This window comes from Lactuca virosa, chromosome 7 (genome assembly GCF_052849685.1).
Source record: "Lactuca virosa cultivar CGN04683 chromosome 7, Lactuca_virosa_CGN04683_v6, whole genome shotgun sequence".
In the NCBI taxonomy this organism is placed as follows: Eukaryota; Viridiplantae; Streptophyta; class Magnoliopsida; order Asterales; family Asteraceae; genus Lactuca; species Lactuca virosa.
Window position 1 is genome coordinate 27059837 of NC_136432.1, and position 12512 is coordinate 27072348.

A 12512-nucleotide genomic window follows, 5' to 3' on the forward strand; every position below is an offset into this window, starting at 1 on the left:
GCTACAACACTCATGAGTGCTCATAGGTTCTGAGTATTGGATTCAACCCGCGCTCATTTGAATCACTTCATGGATTTTATCACGAGTGATCATGAGACGATAATATCTTATATTCTTCAAACCTAGAGATATGAGTTGTTACTATGAGTTGGTTATACATTGATTGCACGAAAATGCATTGGTAACTCGATGTTATAAAACGTGCCTTTGTGTATGATTCAACAAGTAGTAGAACAAGCCATATGAGTCGAAGTTTATCCAATCCTTTTACCTTCGGGATAAAAGCGATATTTGTGGGCCCCTCGATGATTTAAAGATGATACATGTGAGTGCTTGGCCAAGCCAGGACTGATTTGATTTGTTCAATCAGTCAGTCATCATGAATCGCAAATCGGGAAACAACAAATGGACAGAGAGAATGATTGATAATACATGTCTCAGTCCATATGATATCTAGAATGGAGGAATATATGATCCCTTATCTAATGGACAAGTCATTGACAAAGGTCAGAGTTCATCGACAAGGTCAGAGTTCGACAGAAGCTTTTGAGAGCTACGATTGCTGATCGGTTCCTGAATTCATACGCAATAATAGTTTTAGACTTATCCAAGTGGGAGACTGTTGGATTAATGTCTAAGTCCATAACTATAATTGGTAAGACTTGACCCGACCCGGCATGGTCCATTTGGGTTGCATGGCATCATGCATTTGGATAGACTATAATGAGAGAAATAACACTTAAGGTTGGTTAATATATTATAAGTTCTAATATATTAATAAGGTTATTTAATTAGTATTGATCAAGAATTAATTTGGAATTAATTAAGTGATCAAAAGGAGACTAATTAAATATATGGGTTGATTGTGTAAATCATTCATTCTTATATATGTGGGCTTGTGATCCAAGATTCCTTATGTTGGACTAAGTCCATGGGGTGACCCATGGATACTCCATGGAGGTTAAAATCCATGGAGCATAAGGAATGGGTAAAGTTATGAGTTACATGGTGTAACCCTAATAGCCACCATATAAAAGAATCCCATGGCTCAAGAAATCGTGCACTAATGTGTGAGTGTGAGGGCTAGACGATATCAAGGTGTGTTCAAGTTTCTCTCAAGTTATTCCAAGTGCATTTGGTGTTTTGTGAACCATTTGAGGTGTCACACTTGGGGCACTAGGCACTCAAGCTTCATGAAGACATTCTACATCAAATAGGTATGTATTCTATCTTGTTATATTTATTATTTTGTATGCTAGATTAGGATAATACCTTAGATGTTCATAATTGTATGTATAATAGAGAAAACATAGATCCAAGGTATTTAGGGTTGCATGTACACTTAGGAGTGTTAGAATGCTCATAACCCAACAGAATGCTAATGAGCCCGTCACCTACTGAAATGCAATGACAGATCTTGAATCTGATAAATGGCTTAAAGCCATGAACGTTGAGACGAAATCCATGAGAGAAAACCAAGTCTGGGATTTAGTTGAACTTCCTCCCTAATGTAAGATTGTAAGGAGTAAGTGGGTCTTCAAGAAGAAGACTGACATGGATGGCAATTTACACATATTCAAAGCAAGACTTGTTTCTAAAGGATTCACTTAAACCCAAGGGGCTGATTATAATGAAACCTTTTCACCAATTTCTATGATTAAATCTATTAGGAAACTACTTGCCATAGCTGTATATCATGACTATGAGATATGACAAATGGATGTCAAAACCGCTTTTCTAAATGGACACTTGGAAGAATATGTCTATATGGTTCATCCCAAAGGTTTTGCCGACCAAAAGCATCCTAATAAAGTGTGTAAGCTCAACATTTACGGGTTAAAGCAAGCATCTTGAAATTGGAATCATCGTTTTGATGATGAAATCACAAAGTATGGTTTTGTTAAAAAAAACAAAAATGAATCTTGTGTTTACATGAAAACTAGTGGGAGCTCGGTGACCTTCTTGGTCCAATATGTGGATGACATACTTATCATTGGAAATCACATTCCAACTTTACGAGGTGTAAAAGCTTGGCTTGGAAAGTGCTTCTCAATGAAGGATCTTGGTGAGGCTCAATATATTCTTGGAATCAAAATCTATAGAGATAGATCAAAACGATTAATAGGTTTAAGCCAAAGTACATACATTGACAAAGTCTTGAAACGGTTAAATATGGAAACTCTAAGAGAGGATTTGTACCTATGGCACATGGCACAGTACTAAGTACATCCCAATGTCCTAGCACAAAGTTTGAGCTGGACAAGATGAAAGATGTTCCATATGCTTTGGTAGTTGGATCCATCATGTATGCCATGAATTATACTAGACCTGATCTTTCCTATGCTATGAGCATGACAAGCAAGTTCTAACAAAATCCTGGGATGATTAATTGGATAGTTGTAAAGAACATCCTTAAGTACTTGCGTAGAACTAAAGCCATGTTCCTCGTCTATGAAGGCGTTGCTGAAAGCTTAAGTGTAAAGTGTTGCATTGATGCTTCATTTACAAAAAATGGAGATGATTGTAAGTCAAAATCAGGATACGTGTTAATTGTTAATGGGGGTGCAGTGTCTTGGAAAAGCTCCAAGCATAGTGTTGTAGCACAGTCCACTACATAGTCAGAATACATCGTTGCTTCAGAAGCTGTACAAGAGGCTGCTTGGATGAAGAAAGTCATTGGAGATCTAAGCGTGGTTCCTTCCATTCAGGATACCCTAGAAGTCTTATATGACAGTGAGGGTGCAATTGCTTTGGCAAAAGAACCCATATCACACAAGAAGATCAAGCATATTAGCCAGCGATTCAACTTCATTCGTTATAAAGTTGAAGATGGTGAAATCAGTATTCGCAAAGTTCACACTGATCAAAATTTGGCGAACTCTTTCACGAAGGCCCTTCCTCAAGCTAAGTTTGAAGGTCATGCTCGAGGAATTGGACTTTGCTATTCTAGTGATTGGATTTGATCTATGTATTAGTATTAAGTATTGGAACATTTTGTAGCATCATATATTGTAATGACTATGATATATATATATATATATATATATATATATATATATATATATATATATATGGCAAATGATCTTTTCATTAAATATTTGTTGAGTTCTTTATTAACATGTTTAATCCTTGAGTAAATTTAGTCACTCTAAAATCCATAGTCGGTTATTATTGTGGGAACAATAATGAAATAAGACTAATATGAATTGGAGTGGTTGACAAAGTGTTGTAACCAGTTTCATAAGTAATTGATAGAGAACAAGTTATTGGATGACCCGTTCAAGATCAATTCATGGATCGTTTTCATGAATGATACTTGATAAAAGGTAATATATGTATACCCTTAATGCCTTAGATACATATATGGGTCTTAAGTGTATGGAGTGTTATGTTTTGATATAGTCAAATGCTTTTCTTTAATCGGGCAGTTATAATTATCAGGCATGATATGAAGCATGCAAGAGGTGTACATAGTCAAGAATGGATTTGTTCCTCTAAGAGTTAAGACATATAAGGTCTGATGTAAGGTTGAACGCTTATATGAGATTGACTACGATATATATCTCATATTCAAGATAATGTATGTAGCAAAGGGATAACAGATAAACTTACCTTATACACCAATTGTAGCCTAGGGCTTCTGGGAATTGGGTGTTGATAGAATGGCACAAAGTCGTATGTTGATGGGGGCAGTGAAATGTTGCTAGACGTTCACCACTATCTATATCAATCTAATATGATTCTTGCGCAAGTGGGATATTGAAAGATCTAGTATGCTCAAGAGTCATATTAGAATGATATTTCTAATTAACATATGATCCTAAGGGTCACACTAACAAAAACTTGATACAATTGATTATTTATTAGAAATTGATTTTAATAAATATTCATCAAAACTCGTTTAATTAATTGGGAATTATTTACTGCATGGAAATATTAATTTTTAATGTCAAGTAACATAATATATGTCATATGGTATGATTTATTAAGTCATGTACATTATTTTGGACTAGAAAGACTCTTTTGTCTTTTTGCTAAAAGTTCAATTTTATATCTTATAAAGAGTTATAAGAATTTTATAAACTTATTTTCTCTTTTTTATACAAAAAAAAGGACGAGCTAGTTTCTAGGAAACAATACATGGTCTTTTGAATATAATAGGGAAAGTAAGCATGGCTTAAAAGGCATAAGAGACATGTAGGCTTTAGGGTATGGAGTGCTTAAAGTGTTAAGAACTCCTGGGTAATGATTTAGCTTTATGAAGGCTTTCATACCTTCATTTTTTGGCAAAAAACAAAAATTGTAGCTCCTCCTCCCTCACTCTCTCATTGTTCTTCCAAAGTGTTAGAAGAAGTTACTTACTCTCTTTAAGTCAAATTTTGGTTTTGGCTTAAAGCTTAATAGTTGTGACTAGCATATCTTCAAGTTGGTTCATTGTTGGTGTCTCAAAAGGTTTCACATTCTTCGTCAACTTCCTACCTCCCCTTGAGGATCTAAAGACAACAAATGTTGTTTATTCTTTTACTCTTCTATGGTTGGTGTTTTCTTTCTATTACTTGCAAGATGATCCTTGGTGGGTTGTAACTTGTTTATAACTATTCAAAAATTCAAGTCTTCCATTGCTAAAATATCATGTTTTTTAAACTTATTTTGAACATAAAACCCAACATTCTCCCCCACTTAGGGTTCGAAATACCACCGACATTGTAACAAACCAAATTCCAAACCAGCTTAACCAGATACATATCATCCCTGACTCTTGGAGTATATAACACAACGCAAGATGATCCTCCAGATAAAGACCAACCAACCTCAAAGAGATTTTGAATCTCAGGTGGATATCTTAGAAACTTACCAAGCATAACCACCCTTAACATCAAGAATCCCATGAAGATGCACAAGCAATAGTTCTGATAGTCCATTCATAGCACTGATTATCTATCTAACAACAAATGGACTACCACACTCCTCGCATACAAATCCCCAACCATCAATTCATCGCGAGAATCATTCATAATTACAAAGGGGTATCATTCTCATAGTCTGGATACATCAGAGACAACAAAAGTTATCGTTCCTTTTGAAACCAGAAGTACCTTAAAACATTTTAAACATAAACCGTAAGCATAAAGTTTAGTGAGTTCCCCAAAATACTACATACAACAAATATAAAAATGTGTAGCTGTACCAGATCTGTAACAACCCCGGGCCCGTATCAACCCTGAGTTCATAATGACTCCGAGCCCAGATCGGCTCCATCGGGTCCGTATCAACCCCGAGTATGTAATGACTCTGAGCCCAGATCAGATCTGTGCATACAACATACAATCATACCAACAATAATCACATAGACATGTGCATCGTACATACACAAATTAGTGGTCTGACATTGTTGCTTTCGACCCACGAGTATGGTGAGAAGACTCACCTCGATCGGTAAACGAATAGATCTCACACACAATTTGCTTCTGCTAAAGTCCACCCCCCCCCACTAAACATATCCACAAACCAAACTCTAATTATAAATTAAGGTAAATACCCCAACTCAGCAAGTCCAAATACCAAGATTAATCCTTACTTGGGCAAAAGACCATTTTGCCCTTCTAAGTCCTCAACCCCTCACAGTCAAACTGGTCAAAAAGTCAATTGTCAACCTTTTATTGACTTACGTGTGGCGTACACCTAGCTCTACGCAGGGCATAGAGCCTTATCCAAAAAACGGCTTAAAATCAGGCTACGCTGGACGTAGCCCAGATTACGCCCCGCATACAGTGTCTATTGCCAAACTTTATTTTAAGCACTTAATACATTAAGACCTTTCACTCAAGGCTCAGATCTGGTCCTAATAGCTTCATTATGGATAAAGTTTCTAACTTTATTCATTTGGATGGTCCGCACAAACAAGATCTAGTCTTTAAGTCTCAAAGGGACCAAAAGTGCATCTTTCTTAACTTAATCCATTAAGTCCAATTCTCTAACCTTCAGATCTGAATCAATATGATGTTTAGATGGATAAAGTTTCCAACTTTATCCGTAACAAGGTCACAAAATTTCAAGATCTAAACTTTATGCACTAAAATGACCAAAAAATGCTAACACAACTTGCATGGCATATTGAACAAGCACCAAACAACAACTTTCCAAGTCCAATAACTCCCAAGAGTGTTCCATATAGCTCAAAAGGTGTTGGAGTTCTTACAACTCCCAAAATACAAGCTCAAGGGACCAAAAGTGGCGATTATGACAAATAACTAGATCTATGAAACCAATGAGCAAGTTAGAAGCTTTTTACTCACAATGGTCCAGGAATGAAGTAACCTTGTTGGATCTATACTTGAACCCTTCTTCTAGGGGTGAGCAAAAACCGAACCGACTAAAGAAAAACCGACAAAACCGCAATAAACCGCAACCGAAAAACCGAAACCAATGCAAAAACCAATGGTGCGGATTTAATTTTTGCAAAAACCGAAGGTCAACGGTGCGGTGCGGTTTCTATCCTAAAAACCGGTCCACCAAAACCGAACCGCACCGCAAGTGTGTATAGTAATAAATCAATCAATGTATAGTATATACATGTTATTTAAAATATTTATAAACGATAATATATTTATTATATGTTTTTTTGTGTTTGTGTAAGACTATATGGGGTGCAAAAGAAATGTTCTATTGTTAGCCAAACGTACTAATCGATTACATGTAATAAGCTTGTAACAAATTAAGTCAAAATCAACCAACCTTCAATTATTAATTAGTTTGTGAGAGTAGTCACAAGTTGTATTTTAAGCGACTTACAATTTTTGATTATGTAATTTTGTTTTGAGCTGAAAATGAATGGTTTAAAAAAACAACACAAAACAAGCTTACATGCACATGGTTTTCAGTTCTTACAGTTTTAAAAAACCGCACCAAAAAACATAAAAAAACTGCACCAAATTCTTAACACGGTTTAAAACCGAAGCCGCACCGATACAAACCGAAACCGCATTTAAAAACCGAAAAACCGAACCATTACAAAACCGCACCCAACGGTTTTACGAATGCAAAAACCGCACCATGCGGTTTGCGGTTCGGTTTGGTCTGAAAACCGCACCAAACCGCACCATGCTCACTCCTACCTTCTTCTATACACTTTGCCACCACCTTGCTCTTCAAGATTCAACCTTCCAATGGAGAAAATAAGCTCATAAATGAAGTCAAGGATAAAAAACAAGTAAGAGGAGGCTAGGGTTTCTCAAGGAATGATCTTAGGTGATGGAGGCTGGTCATGAGAGGATTTCCCATAAGTTAGAGCCCTTAAATAGGGCTCAAAACCGAAGAATTAGGGTTTTGATCTGCCGCGATTATGCCCCGTGTAGCATTACCTACGTCATGTGTAGGTTATTAAACTTGTATCCAATATTTCAGCATTTATGCCCTGCATAATTTTCCTACGCCCTGCGTAAGACAAAACCCCCCCAATTTCCTCTTCAACTTCAAACAACCATAGCTTCTTCGTTTCAACTCCGTTTTCGGTGTTCTTTATATGTATGGAAAGGTATTGAAGATCCCTACAATTTTATTTATTTACCTTTGACTCAAAACATACCGAACTAAAATCCTTAGTTCACAAAAGAAGTTTGAAACATCACTTTTCCCATTTTACCCTTTGACTCCAAAACACAAACCAAGGGCTTGGATCTCATAACCAATACTATCAACGTCCAATAGGGTCGAAACCCTATTCCCTTGAAGTATAAGGCCTTTACGTGATCCATTTATTGTCTACAATCCCGAAATAAGAAACTTCTCAAAACATGATGTTACAGGCGAGCATCATGCCATGTCGTGGGCACGTCCGGACAAAACGGACGTGATAAATCTCGCCATCATGTTGTTGGCCTTCCTTAGCCACGTCGTGGTCTTCATTCTGAAAAGTTTTTCTTTAATAAGAGCTTAAACCATAAGGACCAAAGCTAAAATCATCAGATCTGATTCCTAATAGCTTTATAATGGATAAAGTTTCCAACTTTATCCATTAGGAAGGTCCAAACCACCAAGATCCAGAATTTAAGTCTCAAAGGATCCAAAAATGCATCTTTCTCTACTTAATCCATTAAGTCCAAGTCTCCAACCTTCATATCTGAATCAACATGATGTTTAGACAGATAAAGTTTCCAACTTTATCCATAACAATGTCACAAACTTTCAAGATCTAAAATTTAATACACCAAAATTACCTAAAGAACCAAGATAACTTGCACGGCTAAAAGGGAAGGTAAAAGATCATAAATTTCCTTGTCCACGAGATCCAAGAAGTATTCCAAACTGAACAAAAGATGCTGAAGTCCACTTAATTCCAAAATCACTCATAAAATGGACCAATAAATGAAGATATCTAAAGAACTAAAGAGCAAGATTGAAACTTTAAACTCACAATAGTCCAGAAATGTAGTGTCTTTGATGGATCCAAAATTGAAGCATCATTCTTTGCAACCAAAAGAACCTTCTTGATATTTAAACTTCATCAAAATATAATAAAAACATCCAAAAGAGGAGAGAAGAGAGAGGAGGAGATCAAATCTTGAAGGTGGAGGCCAGGGTTTCTCCCAAGGGATTCTAGAGGTGATGGAGGCTCAAAAAATGGCCAAAAAGTCGGAATCTTATACTTAAATGCGTTGAAACCCCTAAAAATCATGGGCTTGGGCCTAACAGCTTGTCGTGTCATGGAAACGCTTTCTCCGTACCGTGTCAACTGCCCTGTCGTAGCAATGTTTTCGTCGTGTCGTGGCGACGGGTTTTCACCCAAATTCATCTCTACTTCAAACAGCCATAACTTTTTCGTTTCAACTCTGTTTTCGGCGATCTTTATATCCATGGAAAGGTATTGATGAGCCCCACGACCCTATCTAGTTACTTTTGACTTAAAACATACCGAACTAAACTCATTAATTCATGCAATAATTCTGAGACATCACTTTTCCCATTTTACCCTTTGACTCCAAAACACAAACCAATGCTTAGATCCTATAACCAATATTATCAACATCCAATAAGGTCTAACCCCTATTCCCTTGAATCCCAAAGCCATTAATCGATCCATTTATTATCCAAAATCCCGAAATAATAAACTTTGAAACATGATGTTACATTTATGGCAATAACCCTAACTATATACTCTATTTTCTAACAAATCGACCCCTCCACTTTTTTTTAATGGGAAATATCCAGGAAAGTCCTAATATTTTAGTCTAATTTATGAAAATGTCTCAAACTAAATTTTGTTTACAAAAAATCACAACATAGAATACCGGCTAAACTTTAAAAAAAAAAAAAGCATTTTGGCCGATTTCGTAGATTTAGTCGGTATCTTATCATTTTTTGTTAGTTTGGTCAAAATATTGAGACTTTTCTGAAATTATATTATTTTTAATCAATAACCAAAATATTGAGACTTTTCTGAAAATTACCATGGAATTAATAGATATTATTATTAGTAAATCATTTATAAACATAACAAATTTTTTTTATTATAAACAAATGAATATTTTTGTTGCTAGTTTCTAGGAATAGAATGGTGGACTAAGTACTTCTCTATTGTTTGTTGAGCACTTCAAACTCTAGGTTTCTCCTATGCATCGTTGTGAGTGTTATGGTGAGATATACTATGTACGCTTCTCCAATTAAATACAATATTGAAAATATTTATTAATAATCAAATTAATTAATAAACAATCAATAAGTGTCTACTTGCTATAAGGTGTGACTCTATAGGATCATATATTATTCAAAAATATCATTACATAATGAGTATATAGATTTTTCATTATGTTCTTTAACCTAACTACCACCTAACCTCCGTACATTACCTGGTAACAACCACCGATCTACACACATCTATTGAGATTGAAAGGTGAAATTTAAATGACAATTTAAATAGATAATCACCCTTCACCTATTTCCATATAAACTGTCATTCGCGGTTCAAATTTCACACTCGATAGATGTGTATTAGCCGATCGTTGTTACCAGGTTGGGGTATGGATGTTGGGTGGTAGTTAGGTTAAAGAACATAAGAGGAACACTAACATTAGAGGAACACCCACATAGTACATCTCATCATGACACTCATAATGATGCATAGGAGGAACATAGAGAGTTCGAAGCGGTCAACAAGCAATAGAGAAGTATTTAGTCCACCATTCTATTTCTAGAAATTAGCAAAAATGTATTTCTTTTATTTATAATAAAAAATATATTTGTTATGTTTATAAATGATTTGCTAATAATAATATCCATTAATTTCATGGTAAGTTTCAGAAAAGTCCCAACATTTTGGTTATTGGTTAAAAATATGGTAATTTCCAAAAAAAAATCCAAATATTTTGACCAAACTAACAAAAAATGACAGGATACCGGCTAAATCTGCAAAATCGGCCAAAAAATGTTTTTTCGAAGTTTTAGCCGGTATTATTTCCTTTTTTGTAAACAAAATTTAGTTTGATATTTTTTCATAAATTATACTAAAATATTAAGACTTTACTAGAGATATTTTTTTTTTAATACTAGATTAAACATTGAAATTATTTCAAAGTTAATCCAAAAAAGAGGGCATATATTCGTGTAACTTAGAACCGGAAACCACTAAAATAAAAACTAGAATTTCAAAATACCTATATATCCTAATTTAAAGGCAGTGGGGAAATTGTACCAAAAATTAATTTTGAAATTTTGAACCATTTAATAACCTACATGGTAAAGAAGAAACATAAAAATATGTCAAAATTAAAATTGGAAATCTGGACCACTTAACCATCGTCTCCGACTATTTATTCTCCGACTCTTGAGTTGTTGAATCGCTGGGACTGCTCGGTCTCTCAGTCTTTCCGTCCGGAGTTCTTCTTGGACTTGCACAACTGTGTCTGCGATCGCCAAAGCACCTCCGGATTATGACCTCTCCATCTCACTACTACAATCTCGAACTCTCGATTAGTTGTAAGTCTTTTTGCCTCTCATTTTGTATCTTCTTATTATAGTGTTTAGGGTTTGTGTAAAGAGAAATAAGAAATTTTAAGAGGAGTTATGATATGATATTCCATGTTGGGTTGCACATAGCTGCATTTTTTTATTTGATAGTTTAACATTTAAAAGCTATGTTGTTATTATATTATAGTACACTTTATTAAATCATAGATTTAATTAATTATATAATTAAATGTAAAATGTTACATTAAATAAAGACGATGTTATATTATACATCAAGAAAATTGTTGGAACAAGTTAAAATTTAATTTTATTATTATTATATATGTTTATCTTGTAATACATGAATATGTTAAAAGTTACTAAAAAATACTTCAGTTCATTAACATAATAAAAGCACAAAGCTTTAGGGAAAAAAAAATCTAGGCTTACGGTATCACAGGACCAAAAAAATTGTGAATTACAAAATTTAAAGTCCATCAAACACGCTATTTTTTTTACAACTTGTTTGTCCTTTAAGAAAAAAAACAATCGTTTTTAGTGCTTACTTTTTGATATATTGATGTTAAAAAGAGTATAGTATATTATAGTACACTACACTAGCCGGAGGTACCCAAATTTGATCGAGTGCAATTAAACTTATTTATATGATTTTATTCTATATTTTTGGTTTCGGCCCCTTTGGTTATAGTGTTTGTGTTGCACCCTTGGCCATATGGTTGAGTAATTGCGACCATAAGTAGTTTACATGTTATAGTATTTAGCTTAAGTCCATTCATTCATTCCACTTCTCAATCTGTTTTGAGGATCGAATACTTAAAAACTAGTGCAGACGACTGTTTCATTGAACATGTAAAGTATTAACTTAAAAATGTTGGCAGGGGATTGCCTAAACCAACAATGTACATAACTTTATTTAATTATTTATCCTTCCTTTTGGGGGAAGGGATTAATTAGCATGCATGCCATTGCACCATATGAGACTAGCTGGAGGGAGGTGCGTTTTTGTGCCCCTTACCATCTGATGGTCCATCCTTTGCTGGCCTAAGAACCGGTGGGACTATTGGTGGTAATGGCCATAATCTGCCTCTAGATTTCCTTGGCTCATAAGCTCTGCTTTCTGTTGGAGAAAAAGGTGGTGGTGCTGCCTTAAGAACACCATGATGATTAAAGATCAAGGATTCATCTATGGTGGATTGCGTTGCTGATTTATTGATCTTTCCAAAAACTCTTGTTGCCTGAATCATAAAATGATCTTGATGTACAAACAAAAGAAGAAAACAAAGAGTTCGAATGAACATGGACAACATGATGATGGTTTTTTAGCTAGCAAATGTAGAACAAAATAAATAAATAAATAAACTCTTATACAAAGTAGCCGCAAATAAATGGACAACATGATGATTTATTGATTCTTTCTTGGTGCCCGGCCATGGGGGCGTTGAAGGGTGTAAAGTGGACAGTTGTACAGAACCTAATTTTTTTATTATATATTTTTATTTAAAAATAAAATCTTATAATAACGATAAGAGCCTTTTTTTATGGGTCGAGCC